The sequence below is a fragment of the Ambystoma mexicanum genome, chromosome 8 (genome assembly GCF_040938575.1).
Source record: "Ambystoma mexicanum isolate Mex_15411 chromosome 8, UKY_AmexF1_1, whole genome shotgun sequence".
Classification (NCBI taxonomy): Eukaryota; Metazoa; Chordata; class Amphibia; order Caudata; family Ambystomatidae; genus Ambystoma; species Ambystoma mexicanum.
This window is the reverse complement of record NC_090929.1, coordinates 1,596,829,825-1,596,842,139: the sequence shown is the minus strand read 5'-3', so window position 1 is coordinate 1,596,842,139 and position 12,315 is coordinate 1,596,829,825. Positions and strand designations below refer to the sequence as shown.

The following is a 12,315-nucleotide window of genomic DNA, read 5'->3' as shown; positions in this document are numbered from 1 at the left end:
GTGCAACGCAAATACATACTTCAATATCTTTATTTGGGGGGGGCACTTAAATCTGCACACTGAGATAAGTCTGCCTGCTGCGTGTTTATATGGCGCCACTAAAATACAATTCTGATGAAAACATTCACTGGGTGATGTTATATGTTCCATCATTGTTCAGTAAAGGTTCTACTAACAACTTATTTTTTTAATTATTGTTTTTGATTGTTCTTTACTGCACAAAATTAGTAATTTCACAAAGGCTGCAATGAAGCAATAGATTTTCAGATTAGTATTAGAACAGTGTGTTCAACCAAGGTCTTCTTCCTGCCTTCTGTTTGGGTTTATGGAGCGCAAATGTATCTTAGAATCAAGGGTGTTGAGGCAGAGATCATTGGAAATACACCAGGCCTGGATGACAGATAGGCCATCAGGGATGATGGAAGAAGTAAGGAAGTTTTAAGAAAAGTTGTTTGTCATCTGCATAACACTGGAAGGTGGGGGACAAGGCAGAGATGAAATGCGCAAGTGGAGAAAGGCAGGTGTTAAAGAGCCAGGGAGAAAGGTTGTAGTCCTGGGGGACGCCGCAGGTGGAGATAGAGGTGGGGGAGGAGAAAGAGCCCAGGATAACCTAGGAAGGACGGTCATTGAGGAAGGAGGTCAGCCAGTCCAAGTGCCCGCTACGAAATACCTACGGTATCGTGGAGTCGTTTTATGAGGATGGAGTGGTTGACCGTATAAAATTCAGAGGAGAGATCAAGTAGAATGAGAATGGTTGGAGAGTAGGAGTCAATAGATTTATTTATTTATATTCATTTATTTATTTTAATTTTTGTAAAGCGACGCTCACCCGTAGGCCACAGTGCGCACATGCGAGCAGTTCCTCACGGGTGTTAAGAAGAGCAGTTTCTGTGTCTCTGGATGCTCGTAATCTAGATTGATAGTTGTGTAGGCAAATGACAAGTTCAGTGTGCTAGGTCTGTTGGGGGAGTGCCAGCTCCTCCAAGAGTTTCCCAAGGAAGGGGGTGATAGATATGGGGCGGTAGTTGGCTGGACAAGACGGGTATGCGGAAGGTTTTTATCGCACAAGGAAGTGCTTGAGGGAGGAGAGAAAGATCCAGTTTCAAAATATTGGTTGCAAAAATCAGCAAGTGCAGGGGAAAGTGAGCCAATATTGTCCTTAATGGTCCTGAAGGAACAGGGGCAAACCTGTTTGGAGGAGACCTTCATGTAGCTGACAACTCTTGTGACCTCATCAGGTGTGATAGGAGAGAAGGAGGAGAGAAAGGCAGAGGGGGGACAGAAGGCCATATGAGGCAGTAGGGTGGAGGAAGGGCAGGGCGAGAGGGGCAAAAGAGTGCTCAGGATGTCCTGAGTTTTAGCAGTGAAGCGTGTGGCCAGTGCGTTGCGGAGGGCCTGGGAGGGAAACGGTGCGGAGGAGACTGCATAAGGGTTGGCTAGTCCCTTGCAGATTTCAAAGAGCTCAGCCATGTTGTTGGATGCACCAGAGACTCGAGCCTGGATGTGGACCCTTTTCTTGGAGTGAATGGAGAGTCGATATTGCCTATGGAGCAGGCGACAGGCCAGTTTGTCAGAGGGTGAGCCTGAGGTCTGCAACTTACATTTAGCAGCTCTGCACTTGCGTTTCAGGGCTGCAATTTCAGAGTCGTACCAGGTGTTACAGTTGGAGGCATGTCTCAATTGGATCCTCATGACTGGGGCACGAATGTCAAGGGTATTAGTGATGGCAAGATGGAGTTTGCAGAGAGGTTGCTGAGAGCAGAGTCAGAGGGAAGAAGGGACCCACTCTGGGAACATCAGAACAACCCCACCACCAGCACGGTTAGGGCGAGGCTTGGAGATGATCATTTACCCATTAGGGAGAAGGGAGTCAAATGCAGTGACTGAGCTGGCATTGCACCACGTTTCGGTAAGAGCAAGGCTATCGAGGTCAGGATCTTCAAGGAGGAGTCAGATGTCGGACAGTGTTTGATGGCAGAACAAGCATTAAGCGTGACTAGGTGCAATAGGTCAACACCTTTGAAGATTTCTGAGGAGGGGTACAGGAGCGTGGTACACCAGTCGGGGGGGCAGAGAGAGAGTGGAAGAAGGAGTAGCAGGTGTGGGGAGGAAGTTGATGAGGGACGGCAGGCACCAGTCAAAGAGCAGGAGGTTGGGTTGAGGACCCTGAACCAAGATAGTGCCAGTGTGATAGACAATAATGATACACCTGGATGATTCAAAGCCCGCCAAGAGTACTACCCATCTAGTGTAATGGGTGAAGATGCGAGAGCAGAGAGAGTAGAGATGAGATGAAGAGTCCATCGATCTGGAGAGGGGACAAAAAAGAGGATATCAGTGAAGATCTGTTTGGAAGTTGCACTGACATAGGTGTCTGCGATAGGTAGGCCAGGGTTACTGTTCAGGTTGTCTGTTTTAAGCTTTTTTCTTCCAGACTTCATGAGAGAAGGAGAATAGGTGACAGTATAGCAATTAGAAAAGTTAGGGGAGATGGTGAGTGCCATAGGGGCGGCTGAAGATAGGAGAAGAAATAGGAGGGGCTGCACAGCACAGCCTGTACACAACTCACCAGGCGGCCTAGCAGCCAAGGGAAGCAAGAAAACAGATACACTGGGAATGTAGTACTGCAGATGGGTGCAGAGATGTTAGAAAACACACCAGGATTCTAAATTTGCACAGGCGACACAAAATGCAATGCAAAAAGGGTGCAGGGATGTTGAAAAAGACACAGGAATACAGCAAGAGGAATATTTAAGTAAGGCTCAGGTAGAATGGAAAAGGCATACCTTGGTTCAACAGTTGGTTTAGGTTAGTGGGGAACAAAAGAAAAGTGTAAAGTGAAAGCAATGTACAGCCATGGCTCACAGGTGTTCTTGAGGGGTGCATAAGGCTCAAAAGGCCCAAGTTTGTGGGGTAACAGGTTGCATGCCTGGTGGCTGATCCATGTGGTGCTGCAAGGAAGCACAGACAGGACAGATGCATACAGGGGGGGCTTTCAGAACGGGGTCCGGTGTTTGCCTGCCGGCTTCTGATTGGCAAGTTGTAGAGAGTTTTGGGCCAATCAGCGTGAAGGCGACATGGTTGCTGTGGAAACCCTTGGAGGCACTCAATGCCGATGAAGAGGAGGGCAGGCATGTTGTTTATGAGGCAGTCACCGCTTTGCGCTGCCAATGTGCGTGTTCGTTTTCAAGGCTACAGAGCCTTGCTGGCAGCCTATAGCCGCGTGGAAGCGGTCAACGTATACAATCAGATAATAGACACGATCAAACGATGCGCAAATGTGTGCCCAGGAAGGATCACATTAATGCTTGGCTCCCCTGCCGAAGCGAGTTGAAATATATAACTGCTAGAGATTCAGTCAATGGCTCATTTGAAAGCTGAGAGGTTCAGGAGTATAGACTTTCAAGAGAGGTCATGGCTGGGGTCACATATTTGACCTCTCCAGCCCATTCCCATAGATGGGTGTGAAAATTGACAAGCAGGCCTAAAGGGTGTCAGCCTTTCCAGGTGTGAAAGTACCAGATCACAATGCCAGGCGCTGCACAAGCGAGTAGTCAGCCGACACTCCAAGTGTAAACACCCTTCTACTTTCCATGTGTTCAGGTATTGAAGGTGCACAGAGCAACCGCTGTTCTTTTTCCACAGCCCCACCAGAGAGTTCTCCTACATCAGATGGCCAGATGGACTCCCTGCAAAGGATAAACCAGACTGTGGATTCCACAACGAGCTGTGCATATCTTCCTCCAGCAGTAAGCATATGTTCCCATACACCTGTGTTAACAAAATATATTCCTCACTTTTCACCAATTCAACTTTGCCGAATTGTTTTGGACTGAATTATTTCTTTTATCATAAACCTACAGATGGAAAGTTGGCGTTTCGTATTTAGAAGGGGAGAGTGGGGCTATAGAGGCGTGGTGCAGGGGTGTGGGGATCCCCCTGTGTTCTTTGTGGTAAAATAAGTGGTAAAATAATCCCAAAAATGTTGGCAAAGTGGTATTCTGCGAGAAAAAAAACGAGGAAAACAAGTAGATCCTGGCAGAAGCCTTCACTACTGCATTGTACCACCTGTCAGAAAACCTGCATTTGCAGAGTGGTTAGCAACCTGTGGCTTTGCAGATGTTTCGGACACTGGCTCCCATGATTCTTCACCATTGACAACGCCTCCTAGGGCTGATAGGAGCTGTAGTCACACACATCTGGAGGGCCAAACGTTGGAAATCCCTGAATGAAGTATCTCTTGTTTCTCCATAGAAAGATTTATCATAACAGTGCATGCCAGATGATGAGGAGACCATGTGATGGGAAACACTGCAGCCTCATGCAACCTGGGAGGCCACACCGCAGCCAGCAAGCCAGGAATCTGCACCCCAAAACACCATACCCACAGAGTGTTGCCAGATAAGAGGTCAATAGGCAGTGAGGGGCTTCATGAAGCAATGGCAGAGGTGGAGAAGGAGCTGTGACACTTGGTCAAGGAGGAGACACGACATGTGTGAGCGGGGAGTAAGTGGCGATTGATCATATGGGCACGGGTTTGACTCGTGGGAGACTGGACACATGGGTATCCTACACGTAAAGAGAGAAGAAGGGGTCCATCAGGCACATGGGCCTGGAGAGAGTTCCTATAAGAACGGGTTGGCTAAATGAAGGATATCGTTGATGGCTAGGTGCAGCTTGTAGGGGAAGAAGGAAATGAGGCATACATATTGGCAGAGTGTTGAGATAAGCAAGGGATGGGGCAAACAAAATATATTGGACATGCCTATGTGCAGCTTGAATGTGCAAGGGGGAAATAAGACTCTTTGAAGGGGAGGGGGGAAATTAGACAGTCTCAAGGGGCATGGGGGACATGCAACACTCTAGCGGGAGAGTGTTCAGATATGCATGGGATGGGGAAAATGAAGGATATCAGTCAGGCCTAGGTGTAGCTTGAATGGGGAAGGGGGGAATAAGACACTTTGAAGGGAAAGGAGGAAATGAGACACATGTAGTTGGAGAGTGTTCAGATAAATAAGGGATGCGGCCAAAAGGAGGGTATTGGACATGCCTATGTCAGCTTGAAGTAGAAGGGGGAAATGAGACACACGCAGTGGGTGAGTGTTCGGATAAGAAAGGGATGACGAAATGAAGGATATCTGACACACCTGGATGAGGAAAAGGTGGAGATCAATCAAGTCAGGGTGTAGGGATTAGGAGATTGGGTAACTGAATGAATTGAGACGATGCACCCTCAAAACGTAGTCTGTCCAATCTCTGCCAATGCCACTCACCCCCTTTTCATGATATCAGCAAAGGAAAGACTCCCTGTTGCAAACCTATGAAATGTAGCAGCCTCATTCTGAGGGTGAGATTCCGTCCACACATTAAGGGCCTGATTCATGAAAAAGTGCGCATATATCCCGAGAATGACACTGCACAAGCCTGCGTGCAGGATAAAAAATGTGCTCTCTGTGTATTCATGGAATTATCTGCGCAAAGTAACTGTATCCGCAAGTCTCACCCGGAAAGCCCCCGACTCGGCCCCATGCAAAGCAAAAATCATCCAGAACAGATACCTCTGCGTGCCCCCCCAGGCGTGAATACACGCACCCTTTAATTAGTGCGTGGGGTCCCGCGGAGACAGGACTGCATCTCGGGGACCTCGTGCAGGGCTCCCCGTAACTGTTACCGGCACCACAACAACATGCACATGATTTATCGTAACTCGGGTAGAACTCAGAAAACCTGCGTATGAACCACTGTAAATGATTCCTGCATCCTGCTACGCTGTGTATGCGCACCCCTGAGTTAAATTGGAATCACGGCTTTGTAACGCACCCTTAAATCCGACACCCGATCGTACTCCTGCACGGTGAATCCTATGCGCAAGTGTCTGTACGCCTGCTATCGGGTGGCAGATAGTATGAGGGCTTTGCACGGCCATTTCCCCGCTGAGAAGTTGCACGCACGAATCCATGAATACCCATCGTTCTACGCAATAGTGGGCATGCGATGGACTGCCTGCGGGCCGTGCCTCGTAATGCCCACTTTTTGCCTTTTTTTCCCTCATTTTCGATGTACTGCCCCCTTCCCGGATTTCGCACACAGTTTGGAATGCTAAGTCCCGAATTTCTATGCACATAATTCCATGAATCAGGCTCTAAGTGTAAATTGAGAAATTGAAAGGCAATATTATTCCATACATGTGCTTTTTAAGGTACACATGAACTCTCAGCCTACCCTATTGCTTTTATATACACTGTTTGGGATAAAGGGATAGATTGGGTGTTAAACGGGAAATTACTTTTCTGGTTGATAAACAACCAAGGGTAGCTATATTTTTGAATGCAGACTAGCGTCTTCACGCCACGCCTTCCTCATCTGCCTCCTTAGGTGGATAGACATGTCTTATTTGGTGAGACATGCCCTTTAATTATCAGAAAAACCTCATGAAGAAAAAGACCATGCTTTGAATTCAATCGGGAACAGAACCTTCTGTAATAAGTGAGTTCAAGGAATCTTCCTAGGACGCCACTGGCAGAGGCACACTAGAGGTCTGTTATTTGGCCCTCCAAGCATCAAATCTGGACACTTTCTAAGGGGGTTAAGGGTGCCAGCATTTCTCTTTGCCTGAGCTGGTATAAATACTTGCATGGGAGCAGCACAGAACCTTTGAATAACACATAACCTGCAGCCTCACCCTCCGCCCTCAGAAACCCTGCACCCCAGCAGGGGCAGGTGAGCCCCCTGCAGACGTCATCATTAATCTCCCCAAGGGTGCCACTCCAATATAACTAAGGCTCACCCGCTGCAACTTGATTCTAGTCCCCGCCCGCCCCGATAACTCACTAGTCAACCTACTTAATCTTGCCACTCATTCCCAAGGTAACTCTCTTGCCCTCATGTTCCTTCTCCCACCATAGTGTCTTCTGCTCTCACAGTTGATTCCTCCCCTCCAATCACTCACTCAATTACTTCACTATCTCTGTTCCCCTTCCTCGCTTGCACTCCCTGCCTAACCTATCAACAAAAGTAAATTCAAGCCCAGGTCCATGGTCCATGACGCGGCCAATAACACTTTAAAGATCTTTCTTCGGTTCTATGTTGTTAGATTGGCAGTTTTCTTTTCATTTAATTTTTCAATTTTTTATTTGAAGGGTTCCCCTAACTCCCCTTTCCCTATTATTTAGTCCCTATTCCCACACCCCCACCACGTATATCCACTTACCCCCCATATTTTATTATTAGTTTTGTTCAGTCGAAAATCATTGCCAAAAAACTCAGCAAAAAAAGCTTGGCGATGTAACAACGGCATATCCTTTCTTGTCCACGTGCTCACTAAATTGAATGTGCACCTCTCAAATTCAACTGTGCACTGCCCATCTCCTTTAGCTATCATTTTCCAGCCTCCTCCTTCATTGCCTCCCATGCGTATCCTTAACCACGGATCTCACCAGCCATCCAATTGCTGAAGTCAACCATGCATTGTTGCTTACTGTGCTAGTGAAAGGATAGATGCACTACTCTGCTCCCAGCTTCAAAGTATTGCAATTGAACCTTCCCACAGCTCTTAATGCAACAAATGCTCCTTCTACACTAATATAAATACCCCCCTCTTTTCACACCTCATACACTATCCTTTGTCTTGAAATCCATATTTCCCCCTAAGAACAACATCAAATCCTCCTCCCTGTTGATGCTTGCCACCCACTTTGCCACTAAAATCACTAAAATATGTAGCACCCTGTCCACAAGCCTATCTCTTCTACTCTGTTCCTCCTTACCCACTTCTCCCATCGTCCAATTTTCCAAAACTCTCCTCTCTATTCAACTTCCCTCCATTCTTTTCACTAAACTTCTACCCATCCTTTGCTCTGTCAGCCCTTCCCGTCCTCCAGTGAACCATTTGCGCAACAAAATATTCAGGGACTTTCACCTGTCACCTCTGCCCACCTCTCTTCCCTATTTTACCTCACTCTCTCGCACCTGGAATCTTCCCTGCCTACTTCAAAACAGCTACAGTCCTACCTATCTAAAGAGCCACAGTGCTTATCCCAATATCCCTTATTTGACAAACGTGTCATACTCCTGCTCTACCACCCTAAAATTCTCATGAGAGTTGTTATCAACCACATAGTAAATGATCCCAAAGCTCACTCATTCTGTGATTCCCCTAAAGCCTGGTTTCAGGTCCAGACACTCCAAAAAAATGATCTCACCCTCATATCCAACTTCCTCACCACTCTCACACCTGCCCTTTACTCATTATTCTTAACTTGTCTTTTGACCTTGTGGATCATTCATCCGTCACTCAAACTCTCCATCCTCTGCTTCAAATTTACCACACTTGATTGGGCGTCCACCTACCTCTCTGACCATTCCTTCTCCATTTCATGAAACTCCTGCACCTCCTCCCCAACTACCATTCCTGTGGGCCTTCCCAAAGACTCCTTCCTGAGCCCACTCCTCTTCACTCTTTTCACCTCGCCCCTCAGAAAACATCTCTCCTTCCTGGGTGTTAACTATCACCTCTTCATTGACAGCGCTCAAATCATCTTCTCCTCCCCCTTCTTCACTCCTGCAATCTCTGAATGCTTAACACATTGTCCAACTGCCATCTGCCACTGGATGGCTATACAATATCTGCCAAGACTTCTATTCAACCCCAGAAAGACTATCTTTCTCTCGGCCTTCTCACACCAACCCATTTTACCTTCTCACCTTCCAACCTCCCAACTCCCTCACTCACGACTCACAATGTTGGGGTTCTAATTGGTAGCAACATAAAACTCTTCCAGTTCATCATGGCCAACACCACCACAGCCAGTCTCAGCCTCCTAAACATTATGGCACATGCCACGAACTCAAGTAGGTGAAAGATGTAAGTATGTTTTTAATCAAAGCTTAAATCTTTCACCTAGTGTAGAAACAAAGTGCCTGGCTCCTGGTAACCAAATATACCAGACACCAGTGATGGCAGGTGATTTCTTTATTTTGAGGGGTGTCAATATTTGCACAAATATGCGGGAGCGGCTGAGCATAGTGATGGAGCCCAAACCTACCAAGGTGTCATGCATCCATTTGAAACTGATGGTGTATGGGGCGTCATCGCATCTTGGGGCACATTTCAAGATGGTGCCGTGGTACGCCATTAACACATGGATGCATTCCTGATATTTTAAGGAAGATGGTGCCCAGGATCGGGGTGCTGGGCAGTCAAATGCCAGCTATATCAGCGGTGAGAAGTTGCCGCCTATTGCGTCACAACTTTCAAAGTGAGACGCTTCCTTGTGTTTCCCCTTACCTTCCTTCCTGGAAAATTACAACTTCCTTCCCTCCTATTGATCATCCGGAAACTCTTCCTCTCTCCCCGCCTGGTTATTCTGCATACTGCTGCTTACCTACAGGGCCACCTTGGGTCTTCTTTTGCTGTCATTGCTTACCTGCTGGCCTGGCCCTATTTTGCTGCTGCAACTTACCTGCAGTCTTGGGTCCTCGCTGTTGCTGCTTACGTCCAGACTTGGCCATTTCTCTCGCTGATGCCCATATCCAGCTCCAGCCTTCTTCAAGCTTTCACTACCCACCGGTAGTCAACATCAGAGAGGCTTTTCTCCCGTCTCAGGGTTTTCATTGGCTTCCACTTTGGGGGCCACTTGCTCTTTAGTACTAAACACTTGTGGTAGGGACATATCCTTTCTTATCCAAGTTTGACGACAACCCATTAAGGTACGTGCAATCATTGACACAGGTGGGTTCGGGGGGGAGGGAGGTTCTTCCCCCGGGAACATTTTTTGGTTAACAAGTTAAAATGGTGCATTGTACAGCACAATTTCTGTGAGAAATTGGTTGAAAAGACAGACCATTTGCAATAGTTTTTGAAGGGTAACTCATAAAAAATAGATGCAAGTCATCAACTGTGCTCCGGACATATACCAACACACATTCATGCAATGATGGCTCATCCATAATGGGTGAGGGGGCGTTGACCCACCCATTTTGGACGAGCCACCACTCCTGGGCTAACTTGAACTGTCAAAGGGAAACAAAGGGCCAGGAGGGTTCTGCTTCCCTATCTTTGCATGGCCCATGGGGATACCGGCTGGGGTAGTGCAGCTCTGAATGTGTGAGGGGGCACATCCCTACACTTTCAGAGTTGTCTGGGTGTCCTCTTGAACACAGGAACCAGGAAGCGCTCTCCAATTCATGGTTCCTGTTCATTCTATGTGGGAGCAGGAGAGTGTGACAGGACCAGGGGGAACGATTTTGGACCAGGGTCGCAGGTAAGAAAAAAGAAAATGTGTGAATGAAAGAGTGAATGTGTGTGAGTGCTTGCATTAATGTGCATTTGTGTGAAAAATGTATCACCCTCACCTGCATACTCACAGGTCTCTGATTTGCATGTGCGGGGTGCACCGAAATCAGAGGCCCGCTCACCAGCGCATTGATAGCCGCTCACCATGCTGGTAAATGGGTCTTTGATTTTGTGATGAATCAGAGAGGGCCGCTCACCAGCATTGTGAGCAGAGCTCCACTCACTGTGCTGTTGAGTGGGCCGTTGATTTGTGAATGAATCAGAGGCCCGCTTCCCTGCACGGTGAATGGTGCTTACTGCGCTCGTGAGCGGGCCTTTGATTTGGGGAATTTATTGATCAGAAGCCCACTCACCAGCACGGAGCTCCCCACGCTGGTGAGCAAGTCTTTGATTTGTAAACGAGTATTCCATGCTGGAGTAAGCAGACTGGCTGCAGCAAAACAGTGCAGACTAGCCGTCTAACATCACTTATCAGTTATGATAAGTGTTATTATGTGTGAAGACTGCATTTTGGTGCAGCCAGTCTAGCCATTTCTTACTATGGTATGACATTTCTTTCTGGGCATCTATGATAAAGCAAGCATGATAAGTGTCAGCTTAAGTATCAGACTGTGGCCCACCCTGGGCCTCCTCCCCATTTCACTCCTTCACCCTACTTGCGCCACTCCACTCAAATGATCTCCTCCCAGCCATCAGAGCCAGCCTATTGGTCAAACTCTTCAATGCAATTATCAAGCTCCATTCGCTAACCGAAGACAGAGCCACACTTACCCACCCCCTGCCTATCCCTGACTGCCCAACCGTCCTTGCCTGCTTCCTGCTCCCAGGACTACTGCCTGTAAACTCTAAACATGTTGCAAATATTAATATTTTGTAGTGCTCTCCATGTCCCTGGTTTATGCACCCACTGCCTGTTTAACTCATTCAACTTGACCTTTACTTTTCTGTAAAGGTATCTGTCCCAAGGAGTATCCTCCGATCTCTGTTATTTCTTTATTTTATATATCACATCTGTTCAGAATGACACCTTTGTTCTTCAATAAATACAGCACAATAAGGAGTAACCGCAGTGAAGCTACTTGCTTTTATGCATCACTACTATGGGTGAGTGATGGAATACTGAGTACAGAGGAGTGATGTGTGTGGTGGATGAGTGTGCAGAGAGTGACGGGTAAAAGAGTTAATTAAGAGTGAGCAGAGAAGTGGACCGGCTGGCAGATGTTTCCTGCCATGTATCTTCTGGTGTCTGTCTTGTGCACCTAGTTGCAGCCAGGAATAGATGGTTATTTGTTCTGATTGTGATATAGTTCATCAAACATTTCACAAACTGTCACCATATATTCCAATTTAAAAAACAAAATTAAAATACCACCACCACAGAACTAAGTGCATCTGCCATTAGCTCACAAAGAGCCGCACACTCACACAGGAGATGACTTACTGACCCCAGTCTCCCCTCACCACATAGACAGCATTCCCTACTGACCCTTGGGACCTGATCCCAGTCTCCCCTTACCACATAGACAGCACTCCCTACTGACCCTTGGGACCTGATCCCAGTCTCCCCTCACCACATCGACAGCATTCCCTACTGACTCTTGGGACCTGATCCCAGTCTCCCCTCACCACATAGACAGCATTCCCTACTGACTCTTGGGACCTGATCCCAGTCTCCCCTCACCACATAGACAGCATTCCCTACTGACTCTTGGGACCTGATCCCAGTCTCCCTACTGACTCTTGGGACCAGATCCCAGTCTCCCCTCACCACATAGACAGCATTCCCTACTGACCCTTGGGACCTGGTCCCAGTCTCCCCTCACCACATAGACAGCATTTCCTACTGACTCTTGGGACCTGATCCCAGTCTCCCCTCACCACATAGACAGCATTCCCTACTGACTCTTGGGACCTGATCCCAGTCTCCCTACTGACTCTTGGGACCAGATCCCAGTCTCCCCTCACCACATAGACAGCATTCCCTACTGACCCTTGGGACCTGATCCCAGTCTCCCCTCACC

The 12,315-nt window shown here is 47.6% G+C and overlaps 1 long non-coding RNA gene across 1 annotated transcript in view; it reads left to right on the top strand.

The window, feature by feature from the left end:
• Positions 1 to 3,669: 3,669 nt before the first annotated feature.
• The window catches only part of LOC138473822 (uncharacterized), a 47,750-nt gene continuing 39,104 nt past the window's right edge, over positions 3,670 to 12,315 (top strand). The window contains exon 1 of the long non-coding RNA XR_011268938.1: positions 3,670 to 3,749. This is a non-coding gene — a long non-coding RNA (uncharacterized lncRNA). The remainder of the gene's footprint in view (positions 3,750 to 12,315) is intronic.